The sequence below is a fragment of the Camelus bactrianus genome, chromosome 19 (assembly GCF_048773025.1).
Source record: "Camelus bactrianus isolate YW-2024 breed Bactrian camel chromosome 19, ASM4877302v1, whole genome shotgun sequence".
NCBI classification, from domain to species: domain Eukaryota; kingdom Metazoa; phylum Chordata; class Mammalia; order Artiodactyla; family Camelidae; genus Camelus; species Camelus bactrianus.
Genome location: NC_133557.1, coordinates 17,640,557 through 17,664,316, shown reverse-complemented (window position 1 = coordinate 17,664,316; position 23,760 = coordinate 17,640,557). Strand labels below are relative to the sequence as shown.

Below are 23,760 nucleotides of genomic sequence, written 5' to 3'. Positions count from 1 at the left end.
AGTCTCGCAGAGCAGACCCACCTGGCCTGCTTTTCTCTCTCTTTCCTTCAAGTGCCTTGAACAGCAAGGGGCTCTGCTAGGTGGAACTTGCTACATCAGAACGCGTCTGACCACCTCCTGGTCTCTTCCGTTTATTTTCCACAGGCAACCCTGGTGCAGAGAGACCAATAGCTCAAATTTGGACACAAAACAAGGTGAGGACTAAGGAGCGACTGGCAGCAGTGACCGACTGTTTCAATCTGACTCAACTAGTTTAGGGCATAGGGAGTTCCACATGGTCCAGAGCAGCTCACCCGCCATTCTCTGCTCTGGGTTTGGGGCCCATATCTAGTCAACAATAACAGAGAAGTTTCCCACCACATACCGGGTGTTATCAGTCAGCTACTGCAACCTGAGCAACAGCCACACATCTCAGTAGGGCAAAGCAATAAGCATTTATTTTGCTTATACATCTGTGGGTTGGCTGGGGTTTCACCTGATCTTGACCTGGTTTGGCTAGGCTAGGATTCACATAAATAGGCAGTTGTAGGCAGAAGTTTCAGATTCAGGTCTGTTCCACACTGTCTCCAATGTCTCTCGTCTTCCTCGGACCAGCAGGCTAGCCAGGGTGAGTTCTTTTCATGATGATGGCGGAGGCATAAGGGGGCAAGCGAAATCACCTAGGGGTCCTCATGTAACTGCAGAACCAGCCATAACTGGCCCTATCCTGTTTCTAATAAGATACTGAGTTGTTTTTCAGAGACAACAGAACAAAACCATGAGTCATGACCTCAAATAATACCTAGAACCAAATTTCTCCTCCCTACAGAATCAAAGAACCAGGACATGACCAGAAGCTGAATGCCAGAACCCATACAGAAGCGCTGTCCAGAAAGGCCCGGTGCTGAAGTTCCTTTACCAGACCCTACCATAAATAGCTAAGTTCCAAAGCTCTCCAAGAGAAACTTGCCCCACCAATACTTCCACATACCAACCCTCCTCTTCTAACTCATAAAAGTTTGACCAAACCACAGACTGGGAAGACAGCTCTAAGCCATGCCTCCTGTCTTCTTGCCAGTCGACCTCACAATAAAGCTCTTTCTTTTCTCAAAAGCTGGTCCCATAGGATTGGCTTCTACACATGCTGGGCAGTGAGCCCTTGTTCAGTAACACTTAAAACACAATATGAAGTGGTCCACTTCTGCCCACATTTCCTTGGGCTAAAACAAGTCATGCAGCTGAGCTACAAACCAAAGGGCAGGGACTTGCATCTACCTTTAGGGGGGCAACTGCAAAACTGTCTGACAAAGGATGTGATTACAGGAAGAGGAAAAGAATTAAGACCAAAGACTCCTCGTGGACACACCTTCACTTGGGAACACCGTAAGGGTAGAGGCATGGTCTAGGAAGAAAAGGACCTTACCTAAGGAATCATTCACATTTGAAGTCACCTTTGACCAAAATTTGCCAACAGGGAAATAGCTGACTCCTTATTAATGATTTTTTAAAAAGCCAGCATTCAATGGGTGCTTACTCTCTCCTAGGTATCATTCTATATTCTTCATATGAATAAATCCATTTTAATCCTCATTAAAACCTTTTGAGGTGAGTTCAATGATTGTCTTCATTTTCTAGATGAATCAACCGAGGCACAAGGAGGGGAGAAAACTTGTTCCAGGTCACAGAACTCATAAGCATCAGAGCCGGATGAGGACACAGGCAGTTGGGCTGCAGCATACAGCTTCCTAAGTTCACGTAAGACTGCCTTCACCAGACACCATGGCCTGAGCACATATGTCCCTAGTCTGTCCTATGCCTGTCCACAGTCTCAGCAGATGCTCATAAGTGGAAGAGGCTTTAGATGTGTGGAGGGGAGGGTAAAGATAGAACCCAGCTCGGTTAGAAAAGCTGCTGGTTGTCAGGCGAAAGGAGCTCAGACCACAGCATCCAAGCTTGGACCAAGGCAGCAATGGGAAGAAGCAGGAAAGGAATACAGGCTTCTCACAGATCCAGGAAGGGGATGATGTGGGCAAGAGAAAGGGCGGGTGGGCCCCAATGCCCAAAAAGGGAACCTCAGGACTGAAGGGAGACTTGATTTTGAGACTTTACACAAAACTCTTCTCAGCATCTCCTGTCTCTCTAAACTGGTTGGAACCAGGGCTCCTTGTCAAAGCCACTCTTAAGTGAGGGCAGAGAGGCAGGACCAGGGCTGGGGGAGAGTGGATGCCCTAGGATCGTATCTCAGGCAGTCGAAGGATTTGAGTGGTGATAAAGAGACTGGGGGACAAGGATTCCCCTGAGGCACACTGCTGGTTTCTATTCAACTTGTCACTCACTTCAGTCACTCTTATTTCCTGTTATGATAAACAAAACAGCTTACTCAGGGAGCATTTTCTAAGAGACAAGTCATTTTCAGGCACAGATTACATTTGACAGTCACAACCATCTCACATGGGAAGCAGCGCATTTTAAAAATAAGGCTACCAGGGCTAGAGAGGTTAAGCATCTTGTACAGGATCACAGCTAATTAGAGGAAGTGGAATCAGCACCATCACCTGTTAGCCCCGCCCCATCCTCACACCTTTCCTTGTAAGGAGGGCAAGTGGAATTAAGTCAGGTTTGATCCCTTAAAAGAAGGTGGTGCTTTGTCTGTATCAATCATTCACACTTCAGTATGATGTATTTCCAATCTGGTCTTGAGAGTAAAAGAACAACAGGGCACACTCACTTGAAAGTTGCAACAAAGGCTCCACCAAGGGGTGGAAGGGAAGGAGTGCAGTGAACATCGAAAAACAATGTCCCCTGGTCTCAATTTCTCCTTCCTGGGGGACTCAGTTGTTGGAACCAAGCTTACAGAGGCTCAGGACAAGGCAGAAGGTGTCTGGTGAAGACGATCAGCTAGTAACAATAATAATTATTGAGACTCTCCAGGTGCAGGGTGCTGGGTTGAGCACTTGGGAGGCTGTAGTAAAGAAAGAAGGCAGGGGTGCTTACATCCCAGGATGAGGAGAAGCACTAAATAAATAAGTGCACAAATAATGGGAAGTGGGACAGGGGCTGCAGACAGCATGTCATGATTTGAGAGTGGCAGGGTGGGGTTACTACTTTGGATCTGTATCAGGGAAGGCCTCTTTGAGAAGGTGACACTGGGGTAAAACTTGAACAAAGAGAAGGTACCAGGCTGGCCGAGATCTGGTTGATTGGAAGAGCAAAGTCAGGACCCAGTGTAAGAAAAGTTAAATCGACAACCACAGCAGTAATGGTGGGATGGTAGTAGGAGTTGCTAACCCTTATGTAGCACTTGTGATGTGATGGGTACTGGCTCTAGGTCATTCCCATGTGTTATATTTCACACTCACCACTGTCCTGTGAGGTAGGTGTTATCACGATCCCCATTTGACAGATGAGAAAAATGAGGCAAAGAGAGGTTAAGTGACTCAGCCAAGAAGAGATCAGAACCAGAAGGAAAGAAAGTTGCTGGATGGTAAGTGTCAGGTCCCTAGGGTCCCAGTACTGAGTCCCAAGAGGTAATATGGTCAAAGAACCCAGGGGTACTTGGTGGCCTTTTCCAGGTTACGTGCAGGACCCCTACTTCCATCAACAAGCTCAATGCCAAGAGTCTAACTGAGCAGCACCACCAGAGAGATCATGTCATTAAAGGAGGGGTCGCCGCACCCACCTCCGCACAGATTCCCCCACTCGGGAAACGGCTGCAGCAGAGGACTGAGTGGGAGGCCAGCTGCACACCGCCCACTGCTCCTCTCATTTCCACTATAAGTAACACGGTTCGGAAAAAGAAATCTGCGTGCAGGGCACTTTCATCATCACACCCACTTTCTGGTCTGCTTGCTCCATGCAAGTAGCGTGATGATCTGAATCCAAAGTCAGACACGGCGAACTGCAGTGTGTCAGGAGATTGAATAGTTCACATGAAGAGATCCAGATGGAAGGTCTCACCTCACCAAAACCAGGAAGGGGCATCCGTGTTCTTAAGGAATACACACTCCTCATCCTGCAAGACCCGATCTCCACTAAAGATGTCATCACCCAAGTCAGAGACCACCTACCCTGCGCCTCATCCCCTCTGTCTTTCTCGTGGTTCTGGTCTTTAATAGAGCACATGTCACATGATAAACCCTCTCTTCTCTGTACCACAATCCCTTTTGGTACTTAGAGGACTTGCAGGCTTACAGATGCAGAGCTGCAGAACCAGGTCCCCAGCAACAAAGAAGCTCTCTCCTGCTTCCTCCCTGGAGGGAGGGCAGCTCCCCTGATCCAGGAGCCCACGTTCACACGAAGTCCTTATCAAGTCCCACGATCCACAATCTGTAAGTCACTATTCATAAGAAACGACAAGAGGGGAGAAGGAGGAATATGTTCACTGAGCCCCTACAAGATGGCGGGTGTTTTAGATACATTATTTCATGGAGGCTAATCCTATTCCTTACTCAAGTATCACTGCCTCCGTTTTATAGGATGGAGGGACGAAGAGTGTTTCCAAAATTTGTCCAAGGTCACACATGGACAAGTGTCATATTTAAATCCAGGGCTGACTGACTCCAAAGCCTAGTTTCTTTAGCCACACTTTCCTCCAACTGTTCTTTTCCGGTGCAGCACACACACACGGCCAAAGACAGCAATGGACACAGATTTTACCCTAACTCTGATGCATCAAAATACGTACAAATTCACAGTGCTTTTAAAGGTGCCCCATCTCTGAGGCCAGAATGAAGGACATTGCTGCCTGAGTTCCTTGGGTGTTTAGGCTGCAGCACAGCTTTTATGTATTTCTAAGCACCTGGCCGCCTCTTCTCTGCTCCAGGAAGGATAATAGATGATCCAGCTGAGGTTTCAAGGTTAAGGCTTTAGACACTGGAAAACAGGCTTTCAGTGGCTATTTATTTTATCTATAGTGTCCTCAGCTGCCCCAGGAAGTGAAGTTACTACACACGCCCAGGCAGGGGCTGAGCAGGGGTGCTGGATACACATTTGGGTCCATGAGCTATGTATTCGTGCATGTGACCTTCCGGAGACAATGTGTGTAAAGGTGAGTTACAATGCAGACTCTGTCTCTTTCTTGCTACACCCTGAGCAATTCATTTAATCTTTTGATACTTCCATTTTACCATCTGGGAAATGCAAATTACAGCATTACCACCAAACTTATCCTAGAGTCAGTTATTGCTGTGATGATATGGCATAACAAACAACACCCAAATCGCAGTGGTTTATCTCCACAAGCATTTATTTCTCAGTCACAGCCCTATAGGGTGCCCGAGGCACGTTGAGTTTAGGTCTTTTTCATTTTAGAATGAAAGGAAGGAGGTATCCGGAGTGGCATCTTTCCAAGATTAGTCACAGGAGTGCAAGAGGGCTGGTCAAATCACTTGAGTACCTGCTAAACTTTTGGTTAGATATGGGGTACATCACATCCACTCACATCCCAAGAGCCAAAATCAATCACATGGCCAGATCTAAAGTCAGTCTGAGGACTATACCACAAAGCTACAGTAATCAAAACAGTATGGAACTGGCACAAAACCAGACACATAGATCAATGGAACAAGATAGAAAGCCCAGAAATAAACCCACACATTTATGGTCAATTAATATATGACAAAGGAGGCAAGAATAAACTATGGAGAAAAGACAATCCCTTCAATAAGTGGTGTTGGGAAAACTGGACAGCTACTTATGAAAGAAAGAAATTAGAACATTCTCTAACACCATATATAAAAATAAACTCATGGTGGATTAAAGACCTAAATGTAAGATCAGATACTATAAAACTCCTGGACTAAAACATAGAACACTCTTTGACATAAATAGAAGCAATATTTTTTGGATCCATCTCCTAGAGTAATGGAAACAGAAGCAAAAATAAGCAAATGGGAACTAATGAAACTTAAAAGCTTTTGCACAGCAAAGGAAACCATAAACAAAATGAAAAGACAACCTACTGAATAGGAGAAAATATTTGCAAACCATGATTAATTTCCAAAATATACAAACAGCTCATATAGCTTAATAACAAAAAAGCAAACAACCCAATCAAAAAATGGGCAGAATACCTACATAGACATTTTTCCAAAAAAGACACACAGCCAATAGGCACATGAAATATGCTCACATCACTAATTATTAGAGAAATACAAATCAAAACTACAATGAGGTATCACTTCCTACCAGTTATTAGAATGCTGATCATTAAAAAGTCTACAAATAAAAAATGCTAGAGAGGGTGTGGAGAAAAGGGAACCCTCCTACACTGTTGGTGAGAATATTAATTGGTGCAGCCATTTTGGAGAACAGTATGGAGGTCCCATAAAAAACTAAAATTAGAGTTACCATATGATCCAACAATCCCACTCCTGGGCATATATCCAGAAAAAAACTCTAACTCTAAAAGATACATGCACCCCAATGTTCATAGCAGCTCTGCTTACCATGAAGTGGAAGCAAACTAAATGTCCATCAACAGATGGATGAATAAAGAAGATGTACAAGGAAATATTACTCAGCCATAAAAAATAAAATAATGCTATTTGCAGCAACATGGATAGACCTAGAGATTATCATATTGAGTGAAACAAATCAGAGAAAAACAAATATTATGATACCACTTATACACGGAATCTTAAAAAAATAATACAAATGAACTTATCTACAAATCAAAAATAGACTCACAGACATAGAAAACAAATTTATGGTTACCAAAGGAGAAAGGAGGGGGACAGGGGGATAAATTAGGAGTTTAGGATTAACAAACACACACTACTACATATAAAATGGATGAACAACAAAGACCTACTGTGTAGCACAGGGAACTATATTCAATATTTTATGATGATGGATAATGGAAAAGAATCTGAAAAGTGTGTGTATGTGTGTGTGTGTATATTTGTTTATATATAACTGGATCACTTTGCTGTGCACCTGAAACTAACACAGCCTTGTAAGTCAACTACACTCCAATTAAAAATAAATAAATAAATAAAATCTGAGGAAATATTTTCTACCTACAGGGAAAGAATGGAAAGAGTGGGGAGGTGTTCCAGTTACCAGCAGTGTAAAAAATTTATTCCAAAACTTAGCACCCCAAATCAGCCATCATATTTCACTCGTGACTTTATTGGTCAGGAAATCTGGGGAGGGCTTAGCTGGCCTCCTCCTGAGGTTGCAGTCATCTAAAGGCTCAGCTGGGCTGGGCAACCAGGATGGCTCCCTTCACATGGCTGGCACTTAACCTGGGAGTCATCTGGGCTGGACCAAAATGTCCACATGTGGCCTCCCCCAGCATGGATAGTTGGATTCCTCACATGGTGTCTGGCTTCCCCCAGGCTGCATGTCCCAAGAGACCAGGCAGAAGCTGCATGGCTTTCTCTGACTTAGCCACTTCCAAAGTTACACTGTATCAATCACTGTAGCGGTTACAAGTAAGTCACTAAAAACAGCCCAGATTCAAGGGCAGGGAACACAGACCCCACGTCTCAACAGGAAAAGCGTCAAAGAATTTGCAGGCATGGTTTTAAACCATCACAGGAGGCACAAGAGGAACAAAAATAAACAAATGTTATCCACGAACCCCCATAAACGTTGTAGTGAGAACACATGTAGTGTTTATGTTCAGCACAGTGTGTGGTGCAGAGCAAGCACTTACCGAGTAAACGGTAGCCACACAAATCAGTCACTGGGCTGAGATTCCAGATGATTTGTTACCTCACTCAAGCCAAATAGATTCCCCTGATGAGGCTGAAAGGCCAACAGATAGTGACAGGGCAACTGCTGGCAGCTCACCTGCAACGTGCCAAGCGCTGTGCTGGGCAGTTTCCATCCAGGATCTCACTTATTCTCCACAACAAGCTTGTGGCGCTGCTGTTACCCATGTAGCCTGAAAACTCTCACTTCTACCTAACACCGTAAAAAGTGTTGTGAACATGCCGCGGTGGGTGTACTTGGGAGAGCAGTCAAGCACCCACCCTCTCTAGCCCTCCTCTCCACTCCTGGTTTAATGGTCCACACAACCAGAAAGCCCGTGCAATTTGTTCATCCCTTTATCACAGTGTTAACCCCACCGTATGCCACTCTGACCCCTCTCTCATGTCACTGAGTTCCTTAAAGACAAGGACCATGTCTGATCTATTTCTGGACCTTGTGCCCAAGGCAGGACCACCCCAGAGGAACACAAACATCTCCAATGTTGCTTACAGGTCCACTCACCATCCTTCCTCTACCTGTATGGACCCCTTCAACAGGCTCCCTCGACCTCTGGTCAGTCTTAACCAGGGGGGAGTCCTGGCAGGGCATCAGAGGAAGGGAGGACAGTGCAGTCAGGGTACTGATTCCCTGGCTCCCTCTCTGCAAGGTGGCCTGGGTCTAGCTGTGTCTCTCAGCTTAAGGACCCAGCTGCAGACCCCCAGCTTTCTCTCCATGACTCCCTCCAACCCACGTCCAATGTCTGGTACTTCCTCCTGCTCCTCCCTTTTGACCTGGGGAAAGGAACCCTGTTACTAGTCCCCAGTACAGCACTACCCCTTATGATTGCCCTACACCTTGCCCACACATCTGTAAACAGCCCTTTTATTAATTCTGCCTTGAGTTAGCCTAGTTGGAATGTGCAGTCTGCTTCCTGCTGACCCCAACTGATACAGAGGTGCTCAGGGGACAGTTACCAGACACAAGTTTCAGCTGCAAGGCCTGTGACCACTGACTCTCCTGGATGCACAGGCCAGGCCACAGGACCCAGGATGCTATGGAGGGTGTGGCCAGTTCTGTCCGTCCTTGGGTGATTAAACTGCAGGATCACTTCCCACCTGGAGCTGTCAAGCTCCCATCCAGGGCTTCATTTAGGGACAGAGTTGTCTCTCACCTGACGTCTCAGTGACAGGGAGGATTGCAATTACAGCCATCAGGGGCCTCAGGGGCCTGACGCATCTCAGGAATGACGGTGAGGCAGGCAGGTCCTGCAGTGCCCTGAGGCTCGCCAGCCTGACTCTCACCCTCTCCTCCTCCTATGAGGCTGGACAGCAGTGAGCCCTCTCCAGGCCCACAGCCAGCTGACTGCTTCAAGTTCCCCGCTTAAGGAAAACTCCCAAAGCACCCCTGGCAGGGAGTGTCACCAGCATCACGTCTACTTGGAGTCATCCCTGAACTCCTAAGGCCTCCTGCTTTACACTTCCCAAGCACCTGGACTCCCCTTCCGAGCTCTTACCACACTTGTAATTAATCAGTCACTTGTATAAACATCTATATGCTAATCTCCATCACAGCGGTCCTGTTAAAAATGAAGTAAGATTACGAAGTCACATCAAGTCACTCTTCAGCTCAAACCCTCAGCTGGCTTCCCTTTTCACTAAGTAAATGCTGTTCTTCACAGTGGCCCATGAGGCCCTACTCAATCAGGCCACTATGATCCCTCACTCTCTTTCACTCTGCTGCAGCCACTATGGCCTCCCTTTAGTGCCTTGAACACATCCAACATACCCCTGCCTCAGGGACTTTGCACATGCTCTGGTTCCTTTGCCTATAATACTGCTACCCAGACAACTTAATGGTTTTTCCCCCCAACCCCACCTCCCTTTTAACTTTTTTAAAAGACTCACCATGGCCAGGGAATAGGCAAATATACATGACACACAAGTATTCTTTTTTTTTTTTTCCAAAAGTAAATGTTTGATAACTTTGTAACAGAAAACAGTAGGCTACAATCACAGCTTTTGTGGTAACTGGTTTTCCAGTGCCAGGTTACCCAAGGTGTACTGCCTGGTTTTCTAGTTCTTTCTTGGGTCATGTGATCAATGTTCTGGAAATGAGGAGTTCAGGTTAAAATCACCTCCAGTGTATGAGGGTCCTTTCTAGGCCTGATCACAGGTCACACTCTGCATTTTCTGTTTCGTTGATTTTTAATAATTTATTGAGGTAAAACTCACATAACATAAAACTAACTATTTTGATGTGGACAATACAGTGGCATTTACAACATTCACAATGTTGAGCAACCATCACCTCTACCAAGTCCCAAAACATTTCCATCACTCCAAAGTAAAACCTCATACTTATTAAATAGCTTCTCCTCCATCCTCCCCACCTCCAGCCCATCTCCGTTCTTATATTTTAGGTCATTGACCCATATGGAGTTAATTCTTCTCTATGGTGTGAGTTTGTGGGCCAGCTTCATTCTTTTGCATGTGCATATCAGCTGTCTCAGCGTCATCTGTTAAAGATGATAATTCTCTTCTCCATTGGTGGACCTGGTACTCTAGTCAAAAATTAACTGGCCATAGATGTATGGGTTTATTTCTGCACTCTCAACTATTTCCATTGATCGTTACATCCGTCCTTATACCAGTACCATACTGTTTTGATTACTTTAGCTTTGTAGTAAGTTTTGAAATCAGGGAGTCTGAGTCTTAACTTTACTCTTTTTTCAAAATTGTTTTTGCTTTTGGGGGCCTCTCACAATTCCATATGAATATGAGAATAGGCTTTTATATTCCTGCCCCAAAAGGCCACTGGAATTTTGATAGAGTTTGCATTGAATCTGTAGCTTATGTGAAGTTTTCCACTCCATGAACACAGGAAGAATGTATTTATTTAGATTTTCTTTTATTTCTTTTGGCAATTACTTTGTATTTCACGCCTTTGGTTAAATTTATTGCCAGGTATTTTATTCTTTTGGTTGCTATTGCAAATGGAATTGTTTTCCTAATTTCCTTTTTGGATCTACATGGGCATTCTTTAAATGGTACAGGGAGAAGACAATTTGATACAACTTTTCTGAAGTCTAGTTTGGTAATATGTCTAAAAATACATGTACTTTATATGACTCAAACTTTCCAAATTCAGGAGTTTATTCTAAAAAGAAAATAAGACACGAAATATGTATATAAAAATGTTCACTCAATCTTGTTTTGACAATTAAATTTGGAAACAACCTAAATGTCTGTCAACAAGAGACTAGTTAAATAATGATACTTCCATACAACGGAATACTATTATAGCCATTTATAAAATGATGACATAGAATTATCTTATTAAAATAGAAAGATGTCCCCAATATGTTATTGAGCTATTTTTAGTTTATACAACAGCATGTGCATCCCAATGAGATAAAATTATGTATTTCTATCACATGTCTCTAAAGATCTGATAAGATATGTGGCTGAATGTTAATAGTGTTTATCTTTAGGTGGTCATATTTGAGATTTTTTTTAAAGAGATATTTTTAAAACTTGAAAGGAAAGTGCCACCATGATTCTGAGTGACAGGACTCAATATGGTAAAGGTTTATTTCTTTCCAAATCTATAAATTCCATGCACTCCAAATCAAAATAACTGAGTTGTTTTTAAAGACCTTTGAGAAATACCTCTACTGTTTATCTAGAATAATAAATGTATAATAATAACCAGGAAAGTTATTTAGAGGAAAAAAATAGGAGAAGTTTTGCCCTACCATATTCTAAATATATTGTTAAGTGTTAAGCTACAATGTGGTACTAACCCTAGAATGTGTTCATTCTGTTAACAACATGGAGTTGGCTGTCAGTATCTGTAAAATGAAACCAATGAATGAACAAATAGCCCTAGTTATCAGAGAAAGGCAACTCTGAACTATGACTATCAGTGACAAAAAAAAATTAATAATAATACTTCGCATTATGGTGGGTGTAAAAAGACACTAAGCAATGCTGATAGATGTGTAAACTGGTACAACTTTTTCAGTAAGGCAAATTAGCTACATGTTTACAAATGAATGTCAACTATGACAGTGTTTATAACACATTTGAAAGCAATATTTTGTCGAGAAATTTTTTAAAAATCAGTTAAATTAATTTCATAAAATGGAATAGTAGGATGCCATTAAAAATGATTTGTACATGTAGACTTCTTGACATGGAAAGATGCTCACAATATACTGTTAAGAGATTTCTTAAAAATCAACAACAACATCAAATTGTAATCTTCTACTAAACAAGTATTTATAAAGGGCCCTCTGATGGCCTGCCACTGATGGGAATTAGAGATACATAAACTAGACAGGGTCCCTATACGCATGAGGTTTACTGTCAGCACTGGGGAGAGATACGAAAACATGCCTGAGCATTCTGGCAGGAAGATGCAGGCTGCTGAGGGATGCCCGACAAGGGATCTAGAGGTGTCGTGAGGAAGGATGAGGAAGAGGTATCCAGGCTCAGTGGGGGCAGGGGCACAGGAGGAGGAGGAGGAGGAGTGAAGTTGGGCAGTGTTCTCAGAGGAGGTGGGAGAAGTAAGTATGTACCCGCAGGTCAGAAAGCCAGACCTCAGCAGAGGAGATTAAGGGTTTTGCCTCCTCTGACCAGGACACATCCTCAGCCCTGCGCAGGGCTCATCTTCTAGAAAGATCCCTGGGTGGGCTGCCTTGTGCCTCCAGACCCCTCCCCCGCAGGGCTGCTTAGCAGGACCCCAGTGTTCTTAGAACAACCTCTACAGGCAGCCTGGCTCCCCCAGGGAGCGTCTGGAGTTCATTCAGGCACCACGGGAGCCCCAGTTTGTGGGGAGAGCTGCAACTGTGAGCCAGGAGAGGGCTCTCCATGAAGGCCGAGCCCAAGTCACTAAACACACACAGGGGATTCACCAGCCTCAACTCTGGGGGAGCGAACAGGACTCCCAACCCCGTGCTCTCTGGAGAGCCAAGTTCTGGCTCTTAGGCTTACAAGTGGAGCCAGGAGGTCCCCTGGCAGGTCCAGAGCAAGGAGGCAGCCCTGGGACAGCCCCAGCCTCTGTGGGTGCCTGGCCACCAGAGGCTCCAGGAGACAAAGAGGTTCTGTCCAGGTCTGAGAAAAGCAGAATTTTATGCACATATTTATTGCCCTCCTGGCAATTTCCAAATGCACTGTCAGTAGGAAACAGTTTCCCGGACACTGAGATGAATCAAAAGCCTGTTCAGAAACGCATGATGTGGGTACCTCACATAACCATATACATTAGTTTCTTACGGTTTTATATTCAAATCAACAAAAATTTATCGAGCACAGCCTCCCTGCGAGACACCACGCCAGGCGCCGCGGGAGCGCGCGGCAGTTAATACACAATCCCTGTCTGTCCCCAGCCCTCCGCGGCTCACGGTCTACCAGGGGTGGGGAGTGACTAACACACTGCAGGACTTTAACAGAAGGACCGCCGTGCTAAGGGCTGTCATAGAGGTACAGACAGCAAGATGGGAAAATGGGAGGAAGTGATTACTTCCCGTGGGGGAATCAGGGATGTTTGAATGTAGATATAATTTTTCCTGAGCACCCCCTCCCGTGTCTCATTTCATCCTCCCAGCAACCACATGGGATAAGCATCATTACTGTCCTCATTTTACAGGTGAGAAAGCTGAGGCTCACAGAATCTCAGTGGACTGCCCAGTGTCAAATCTGTTTGCCCCCATCACCTGGGCTCTAGGGATGATACCAGTGGTTCTTCCTCAGGAGGGTGTATATTACCGAAGGCAAGAAGATTTTTCAGAATCTATGGACCTACGCTCCATGGCAGATCTACTGAATCAGTCTCTGGGGGTGAGTCCTAGCTATGTGTGTTTTGAAAAAGCTCCATAGGTAAAGCTGCTCTGCTTCCTGATTTACACCACATGTTGAGAGCTTGAGTGGGATTTCAAGGGGTGAGGGCAGGGAGGAAAAAGCATTCCAAGTAGATGCAACTGGGCAAGCAGAAGTGCAGAGCTAGGAAAAGGTAGGGCTTCTCTGGGAAAGAGCAAGTGGCCCCAAGCAGAAAGTCAAAGGAAGGGAGAGGCGGGGTCGACCAATGTGCCTGGGGGGCCTGGCATATCACCAGTGCCTTTCCTGACTGCCCAATCCCTGCTCAGGGCTCAGCCATGCCCGGTACTCTGTCCACACAGGCCGTGGCCTGAGCATCAGCCTTCAGTGAGGAGGCACGAGATCTCCTGGCACCGTGGCCGGAAGAAACCAGCCTCTTTAGAGGGAGAGGAAGGCCTGTCAGACATTACTGAGCACCTACTAATTGCCAAGCACTGCCCTGAGCTCTCTGCATACATTATCTCATTGATTCTTCCTGGCAGTTCTGAAAGTTGTTATCATTATCTGCCTTGTTTAAAAGACTCATGAGGTCCAGAGAAGAATTTGCCCAAGGTCACATAGTCAATAAGTGACCCAGCCAGGATTCCACCTCAAATCTGTCTGACTTCAGTGCTTGTGCTCTTAACTCTGGGACTGAGTGCTTTTGAAAGGCCGTCCAAAGGAGCCTCGGATAAGAGGAAGGGGACACGGGTCATATGACAAGCAAGGGAAACTGTTCCAGGGGAAGGAGTGAGTGTTACTCTGCAGCCTGAGTTCCCTTAAAAGCAGAGCCTGAGACAAGGATTTGAGTGCAGGTAGCCTATTTGGGAGGTGATTTCGGGAAGCACCAGGAGGGAGTGGAGAAGAGAGAGAAGACAAGGAAGCCGATAATGGGTGTAGGTTACCGCTGTGGGCAACTGGAGCCCATCCCACTGGGGACCCTCCCGGAGACTATGTGGAGCACACAACAGAGCCACCCCACCCAGGAGCAAGGAAGCTAGTGTCTTTACACTCTCATTGGTTGAGAGTGCTGTTCCCAGAGCACTCACTACTCTGCACTGCCATCCTGCCCTGTTTGAAGGCTAAACATTTACCCTTGGCTGGGAATGCCCTGGCAGAGAAGTTGCTGGAAGCTTTTGGCCTGTATGAAAACTGTCTACAAGTGACCTCCAGGGCTGGCTGATGGGATATGTGTGGGACGTCAACAGCACCTCCTACAACAACTGTATTCAATACTTGGGGATTGCAGAACAAAGCATCCCTCACGAAGATCTCCTTGTGTGAATCGAATCTAGAAAATTCACAGGAACTGGATCAAAGGAACTAAGAAAAGGCATGTGAGCAGAAAAAGAAGGCTCTGGGACCTGAGGGTCAGGGCTGTAATCTAGTCAGATACGTTAAGTTCACTACAGAAACAGGTGTGGACTGAAAGATGGGGCTGGTCAATTGTAGGAGCAGAGACCAAGCTGTCCCAGAAACAGGAGTGATGGGGTCTGTCCCAGTCCTGTCCCAGGAAAGGGACCCAAGGTCAGTGCATTGCAGGGACTTCTGGTCCCACCAGCCAGACCAGCCCTCCTGTACGATGGACAGATATCTCAGGCTTGGTGCCTTCAAACATCAAGGACTGTCTCCCCGGGGCTGAGAGCAGACTCTTCCAGTACTCTCCCATGTAAATCTGGCCACAGAAAGAAAACTCCTATAATGGTTTTTAACACCAGGGTCATAATTCAGTTCCTAACCTCAAGTAATGCAAGTCTGCCCGAGGGATGGCCCTGTGCCTCACACAGAGTAAACAGGCTGCTACTCTGCATGACCCACATGCAGACTCCAATTTAAGATTATTCTGTGTGGCCTCACCAGGTACCACCACCAGCCTACCCCCAAATTCAAACGATCCTCACAATGCCTTTTTTTTTTTTCTATTTAATTTTCTACAGTAAGCCGCGTAAGGAGGCTTCATTCAAGGAGAAGGTGGCTCAGTCACAAGCCTTGGTCACTCATTCTTTCCTGAACATCCTCTCCAGCTGCATGTGTGTCTGTCTGTGTGTTTATCTCAATGTTAATGCATGTGCTTGTCTGTACACATATGTGTTGGTGTACTTGAACGTCTGTGTAAGTATGTGCATGGAAACAGCAAAGGTGGGCCCTGCGGTCACTGTCACTAGTTCTGTGACCTTGGGCAAGTCACTGATAACCCACCCAAGGCTCAGTCTCCTCATTTGTAAAATGACTTTTACAGCTGACTTCTCACTACGATTCGAGGGCTAAAATGAGGCGACGCTTACGATGCAGTTCAGCGTAAGCCTGACCAGCGCCCGACACCTGAAGTTACGATTTCAGGTAACTCTGTGCGTGTGTGCGCACGCTGGTCGCCTTTAGGAGTCCACTGATACTGATCTGTTTATGGCTCTTGCTCTGCATCATGTTGTGATCACCAGTGGGATCAGTCAAGGGAACGCCTAGCAAAAGACCACAAAACCAGCATGATGTAATTTGAAAGAATGACTGCCAGACACCAGCAGAAAGACGACACAAGAGGATCTGAGAGCCAGACAGACGGTGGACAGTGGGATGACCCAGTTGAAGAGAACACTGTGCCTGGATTCAGCACACAGGACGACAGGAGTCAGAGTGCGATGCCAAGTCCTCCTCTGCACAATATCCTCAGACGGACCAGAAGCCTCAGGCCAGCAGCGTTCATGGGCACAGAATCCCGGCCTGTATCTCGCGCGAACACAGATTGATGCTTTTCACTGGACAGCAGTTAGACAGGAACAAGCCTGCCACCCACCCCAGGACAAACCCATCCAGGAAAAGACATTTCAGAGAGCTCTCGCTCCCTCGTACCACATAGTGGGGCTCTGGATTTGACTGTTTATCTCCAGTCTCAGAGCCTAAGATGATTATTCTGATAAACTGGAATGAATCTCACGGCAGAAGCGGAGCTCGCAACAGCCCTGCTGATTTATCACCCTTTTCAACCCAGTTGGGTTCCAAGAGAATAAATCTTGCTTGCCTCTGGCTAGGTACCCGCAATCATGCCACGGACCGTGGCTTTCATATCCCATTAACTCTGAATTACTCAGTCTGGGGCTGAGCTGAGAGGTAATTTAAAATGGCAGAAGGGGAAAAATGTTCTGATTTAGATCTGATAGAGACAGGATTAAGCCCTCCCATTTTTCAGGGCTTAAATGTGAGCTTTGTGGAGGGGAGTACCTTCGGGTTGGGCTGGATTCCTGCAAAGGACCTGAGCCACAGATTAAATAAAAGGACTTGAGACAAACACCTGTTCCAAAGATCCGGAGGCTCCAAACCTGAGTTTCTCAGGGGACTCGGTCTATTAAAAAAAAAATTGCCATTCTCTGGAGTGTAAATTATTACAACCCTTTAGGGTAGCAATTTGGCGTTACGTATCAAAATGAAAAAGGCGTATACCCTCTGACCCAGACATTTCACTACAGAAACATTTGGATATGTTGATGGGGACATGTACAAGGATGCTCGTTGTGGTCTTACCTGCATTACCAAAAATCAGAGACAAACAAAATGGTCCATCAATAGTGGAATGCCTTAAGAAAAGATGGTACACTATTCCATGAGAGAACAAGCATCCGTTAAAGAGAATGAGGCAGAAGATGGTCCATGATACATTATAGAGTAAAGATAGTCATAAAAAAGCAAAGTGCAGAATAGTTTCATATAAAGTATGCTCTCATTTTTCAAAAAAAATTTTGAAAATTAAAACCATTGGTTTTTTTAAATCTATCTTCATTGTCTTAATATGCAAGGCATGCCTCTTTGTCAGCAATCCCACAGTCTCTGCAGTTTGAGCCACTTTCAACATCCCAAAATAAACGTCACATCCAGCCCAGCTTGATATTTCAGTCTCTCTGATCAGGCCTTCTTGCTCAGCGCCCAGCTAACATTCTCGGCCTGCCAGAGAGACCACTCACCAGGTCAGAGGGGAAGAAGAGGAGGCTTTTCTCAGCGGGAATCTGCCTAGTTCTCATCTTTACAGTGCACGTAGAGAGCGATGCTCCCTCGGCACTGAATCACCTACAGTTGCAGGCGTCAGCTCTCGGGCTTCCCTACGCCCGTGGACATACGGTGAGTCTGTGGGAGGCAACAGGCAGGGGACTTAACTGCTCTTGAAGAAAGAGCTTAGCCTGACATTCAAGGCCTACATTAGTCAGGATAGAATAAGATACCCTACAGAATCACATACACCCCCAGGTCTCAGTGGCTTCACATAACAAAGATTTATTTGCCCCTCACAAAAAGTCTGGTCCTAGCTCGGTGGCCCTCTTCCATACAGTCACTCAGAGATCCAGGCGTTACACCCTGTGGCTCTGCCCTCTTGACATGTGGTCTCGTGAAACAGGAGAAGGCAGCCCTGGGGGAGGCACGTGCATATGTGTTCTTACCTGCCTGAGCCCAGAAGTCACTCCCACTAGTCCGTCGGTCAGCACTGTCACATGGCACCTACCTAAACCCAAGGGAGCTTGCAAATTAGAGCGTTCTATGTCCCGGGAAAAAGGAACTGTGTACTTACCACCTTGTCTCTGCTCCAGAACCTGACATCCCTTTCCCATTTTACCTCACACGCACTTCCTCACCCACCCGTGATGCTCAACCTCCTCCACGCTGACATCCCCACCAGGCACGGGAGACCGGACTCCAGCCAGCAGACAGATGCGATACTACACGCACGCCTAGTTTCCTGCCTTTGTGCTTTTGTTGGTGCTATTTATTCATTCAACAAACACTTACTGGGCATTGAGAATATCCCAGCACTGTGCTTGGTCCTCAGGAAGCAGTGACAAACAAGGCCCACAACCTCGACCCTCCTGGAGCTTACAGGCCAGGGGCCACTTCTACCACCTCTGCCTTCTAAGCCCTGCTGGGCTCCGCTCAGCTGCTGGCCCGCCTCTCCTCATCCCTGGCATGCTGGGAGCACTCCCTGAGTTAATGCAGCAGAAGGGTCATAACCCAGGCTTGGCACAAAAAGAGGCAAATCCCCAACAAATGTGAGATGTCGGTCATCGCAGCCACATTATTGCAACAGGACCCCGTAGAGATGCTCCCACCTTCCAAAGTCTACTCACCTTTTCACTGCACCTGCCCCCAAAGGCTGAATCTCAAACCCCCCTTTCTCACTTGTTCAAAGGAGAGGATCTTGTCTGTAAACACAGCATAGGGAAGCCAAAAGACTGAACAGGGGCTGAAGCTCCCCATGAGGTTCTTGGAATTTTTCCTTTGGAGCCTTGAGACAAAAGTCATCTCTTCTAATGTCGGGAGACCTGAGGCCCTTTGAAGGGGTTCAGGAACCTTCTATACCAGATACACTGACGTAACGAACCAAGAATGAAGAATGAGGATTGTTAAGGCCTTATGGACTCACTTCCTGTCCCTGTCTGCTCAGGTGTCACTCCCCAGAGAGACCTTCCCAGACCACTCTGGATAAAAACACCACCTCCATCATTTTGTATTTCTGAACCCTGCCTTATTTTGCCTCAGGCCGTTTGTCACAGCAATAAACAGTAGGCCTGTGCAAGATTTCAGCGCCCCTCAGCCTGGCGAGTGTGCCAGCCACCCAGCCATCACTGTATCACCCAGGGCACTGCCTCTAAATCTATGTACCAGGTTCCCAGAACGGGTGGGGTTATCCTTTGCACCATCCCCCACACACAGCTCAGAGTCTGAAAGCATACACGCTCCCCAAATACATTTCTTGACTGAATGAATTTTACAAAACAGGATGCCAGAAGTATGCTTCTGCACCCCCACTTTTTTTACATCAGGCTACAGTCAGGATTTCTGTCCGCGCTTGTTTATAAATAAAATTAGATTCATCCAAAATCGAGTTATTCTTCATGCTCGGTTAGTTATTATAGGAATTTAAAGACACTTATTTGGATAATATCCAGGTCATTTGGAGTCGGCATCTTCTAAAAGTTGGAGCCATTACAGATAAACACCCATGCTGGGCTCCAGGCACAAAAAGTAGCAACACGGTTCATTTCCTAGAACATCTGATGAAAGGACAACTCCATCCCCCATTCCCTAAATACAGGCTTTTTCTAAACAAACTATTCAAAACATAGCATGAGATTGCATTTGTGTCCCAACATGGGTTTCTGTTAACATACCTCATGCTGCTTCTAAAAATCAGATAAATTGGTTAAATCCTTTTAAGAAAATTAGGCAAGCAAAGATGCCTAATCATTAGTTCTAGAAACCCATCACAACTATAATAGAAGCACAGTAATTATTCTTAAGGCCATTCATTTTTATAATGCTTGTCATTTCTGGGTATTAACTCAAACAGCCAGAACTTGGAACCTCTTTAGAAGATGCCCTTGGTATCAAAGATAATATAACTCAATCACAAAATTTGCTGGTGGTGTTTTATCTTCCATTCCATTCAATTGTCAGTGATATATAGAATGACTATATAATTTACCACTCAAAGAAGACACTTAGGAAGAGTGAAAAGGGCTCTGTTAACATGAAAGATGATGCCAGCACAACAAAGTGGGCATGCAGTCACCCTACCTTTGTATTTGATGCGCTTCCCTTACGAGCAAGGTACCCAGGCAGACTCTGCAGGGGAACTGGGCTCAAGTCCTGGGAGTGAAGCCTGGGAAGAAAAGTTGGAGCTAGATCAGGGATCAGTAAACTTTTTCTCAAAGGGCCAGAGAGCAAATATTAAAGTTTTTGCAGACCAAGAGGCCAAACTGAAGCTATACTGAGGTATGTCTAGAACCATTTAAAATGTAACCGTTTAAAAATGTAAAAACTATTCCTAGCGGTAGGCTGGATTTGGCTGGTGGGCCAATCTCTGAGCTGGAGCTTCATAGATAGTAAATACTGAGCTAAGTTCAGATTTAATTCTGTGGCCGGTAGTTTCCAGAAATATATTATTTTAGGAATAGAAACATGTCCTGAAATGAAAGCATATATGGAAGTCCAATATGTATGCAAAACAAAAATGAGCCTGCTGTGCAATTGGAACGGGGATGAGAGGCAGGGAGCACAAAACTCTCTCACCCTCAGCGGCCTGCCCAGAACCTCCCGGGGGTCCTGCTGATCACGACTTGAACACCACAGCCACAGTCGGCGGGGTGCCATTAAGACTTCTGAGGACAGGGGAGAAGTGGTCACAGCTGCGTTTTAACAAACAGTCCCTCGGGGCGCTGCATGATTAGAAGGCAGAATGCCCAGGGAAGACAGACCAGCAAGGAAACCAGAGTTCTGGGAAAGCACGGGTTAGGGATGTTTCTGAAGCAGACATCAAGATGCCGGGCTTGAGGGAGACTCAGGCACCCAGGCAGGGCCGGCTTCGTGGGCATGTGCCCCGTGTGGTCTCAGAGGGCCCCTTGCACAAAAGGTTTAACACTGTGCTGGCACCATCTTGAAATTCTTCATAACTTTCCAACCAGGGGCCCCGCACTACCGTTTGCACTGGGCCCGACACTATCGTGGGCAACCAGGGGACTCTGTGGAACTATCATCGTGCCTGAGTTTTCTGCTGATGGGCCAGCAAGCTGGGAGATTTATCACCAAATCCCACCCATCACGGGTCCCCAGAAATTGCAGCTGACCCTCATGCAGGCCAGATATCCTCTGTGGCTAGAGATTACCTATCAGGCAGAGAGGCACGAAGCTACCACCATCTTCCAGAACTCTACCAGGTGACCTCCCAGGTGGGCTGGGGGCCTCTGAGCAAGGCACCAACCAGGTTTGCTCCCCCCACCCTCGGAGCTGCTATCAAGAGACAACACAGGTTTGGGGAAGAAATCAGACTTCAGGGCACTCCAAGAATGACAGCATACCTGCCATGATTCCTTCAGCCAGTCATTCGAAAAATGCTCCTTGAACACCTGTTCTCTGCCAAAGTTCTACCTGTGTGTGCAGCGCTGTTCTACATGTTGTAGAAAAAAAACAAGACAGAACTTACAAGCAGGTGCTGTCATTCATAAGGCCCAAACAGCAGGAAGAGAGCAAAAGTGCTCACCCACCAGAGGCCAGGACCCCTTTACCCTAGTTCTTAACACATGCAACTCACAGCCTTTCTTTTAAACCTGAAAATACCCAAGACTCCCTCCAAGACTTCAGGTGACGGGGCCTGAAACACAGAAGGGAGAAGAGGGCTGTAGTCATGAGCCAGAACTTTCAAAGGGCTTTTAAAGGGGCACGGATGACACGCGCCTGAACATGATGATCTCCTTGTTAACTGAGATTTTTAACTTTCATAACATATCACACGACCCTCATAAACTGCTAGTGGGATTATAAACTAGCAGAGCCACTTTGGAAAACAGTGTGGGAAAGATTAAGCATAGAGTTACCACGTGACCCAGTAATTCCACTCCAAGGCGTATATGTAGCCAAGAGAACTGAAAATGTAATAGAGAATAACCTTTGTTTTGCTGGAAGTTTTCAGGGACACCATGACCTGGCCCACGTGGGCAGCTGCAAGAACAAAGAATGCCTGCAGCAAGAAGTTTGCAACAACCAACCACACCCCCTCCCTTGTTTTTTTTGTATAAAAGGAGCCTGTATTCTGATTGGAGCAGGATGGTTCTCCAAGACATCAGTCTGCCATCCTCCCTGTCTGCCGGCTTTCTGAATAAAGTCGCTGTTCCTTGCCCCAACACCTCGTCTCCCGATTCATTTGCCTGTCGTGCGGCGAGCAGAACGAGTTTGGACTCGGCAACAAAAACACACGTACACACAAAAACTTGTACACAAATGTTCACAGAAGCATTATTTATAATAGCTAAAAAGTGGAAATAACCCAAATGTCTATCAACTAATGAATGAATAAACAAAGCGAGGTGTATCTGTACAATGGATTATTATTTAGCAACAAAAAGGAATAAACCTCTGACACATACTATAAATAACATGGATGAAGCTCGAAAACATTATACTAAGTAAAAGAAGCCATTGTATTGTAAGTATTCCATTCTTACAAGCACACATATTGTAAGATTCCTTTCATATGAAATGTTCAGAGCCAAATCTACAGAGTCAGAAAGTAGACAGTGCTTGCCTAGGGAGGGAAGTGGTGGAAGGAATGACGAGTAATGGATAAATTAGACAGGGGTTTTTTTTGGGGGGGGAGGTGAAAACATTCTAAATTTGATTGTGATAATGGTTACATAACTTCAAAACTATACTAAAAAACACTGAATTGTACACTTACAGTAGGTGAATTGTGTGCTATGTGATTTATATCTCAATAAAGCTGTTATTTAAAAATATTCCATGAAGTTCTGATATCAGTAAACAAATTGACTGCCCACTTGGTGCTTCCATTCCAGTGAGAGAGGACAAGGAATAGTCAATGTGATAATCAGATTAGACAGCATGTTGTTGTACAAGATGATCTGTGCTTGGGAAAAAATAAAGTGGAGTAAGGAGATAAGACACCTGGGGTGATGTGGAGAGCTAGTTAGGGTAGTTGTCGGTGAGAAGGTAACATTTGTGCAAAGGCTTGAAGGAGTTGGCTGGGAGGCCGTCTGGGGAAAGAACATTCCTGGTAGAGGGCACAGCCAGTGCAAAGGCCCAGAGGCAGGACGGTGCTGGCAGGATGAAGTAACAGCTCCAGCCGAGCTGGGCAATATGAGAGAGGAGGGCACGAGGTAAGAGGGAGGGTGATGAGGTCAGAGAGGACACTGGGGTTCCTGTAGGCCTCTAGTCAGGCCAAGTGAGTGCAGAGCCTCAGGGATGCTCAGATCAGACGCAGAGCTTCAAAGGGAAGAGGAGTAACCTGACGGGATAAATTAGGGCTCGTCTCCTCCTCTTCATGACTCACCCAGCTGGAGACCAGAGCTCTTGCCACTTTCCCCTGAGCAGTGGAACCAGGTAGCCCAAACCCACCTGGGCAAAGGACGGGGTGTATATCGTGGGGATTTGCCGAGCTCCAACCCCGAAAAGCAAAAATGAGAAGTCGGGAAGCAGCAGGCTAACGGGAAACTGCAATTTCACCATCTAATAACCCAGCATGTTTGTGATTTTCAGGTTCCAATTTCTGTATCGTCACGGTCAATTACAGGTCACAAATGATTTCCAAAGTGGGCTGCCCAGGGAAGCAGTTGTGTAAATCCATTTTCCACAGCCTTCCCACTCCCAGGCTGTTCAGAACATTTGGAGCCAGAGGGTGTGGGAGGGGACCCCCGAGTAGGGGGAGTGAAATGGACTCAGACTGGGACCCCAGATG

At 45.9% G+C, this 23,760-nt stretch overlaps 1 long non-coding RNA gene across 5 annotated transcripts in view; it reads right to left on the bottom strand.

Annotated features, from left to right (window-relative positions):
* Positions 1–23,760, bottom strand: part of LOC141574053 (uncharacterized) — a 310,500-nt gene that overhangs the window by 109,942 nt on the left and 176,798 nt on the right. For 4 of the 5 annotated variants that reach the window (XR_012500636.1, XR_012500637.1, XR_012500635.1 and 1 more), the window contains one exon: positions 20,088–20,172. The exons of the other annotated variant lie outside the window; for it this stretch is intronic. This is a non-coding gene — a long non-coding RNA (uncharacterized LOC141574053). The remainder of the gene's footprint in view (positions 1–20,087; positions 20,173–23,760) is intronic. 5 annotated transcript variants of the gene reach the window in all.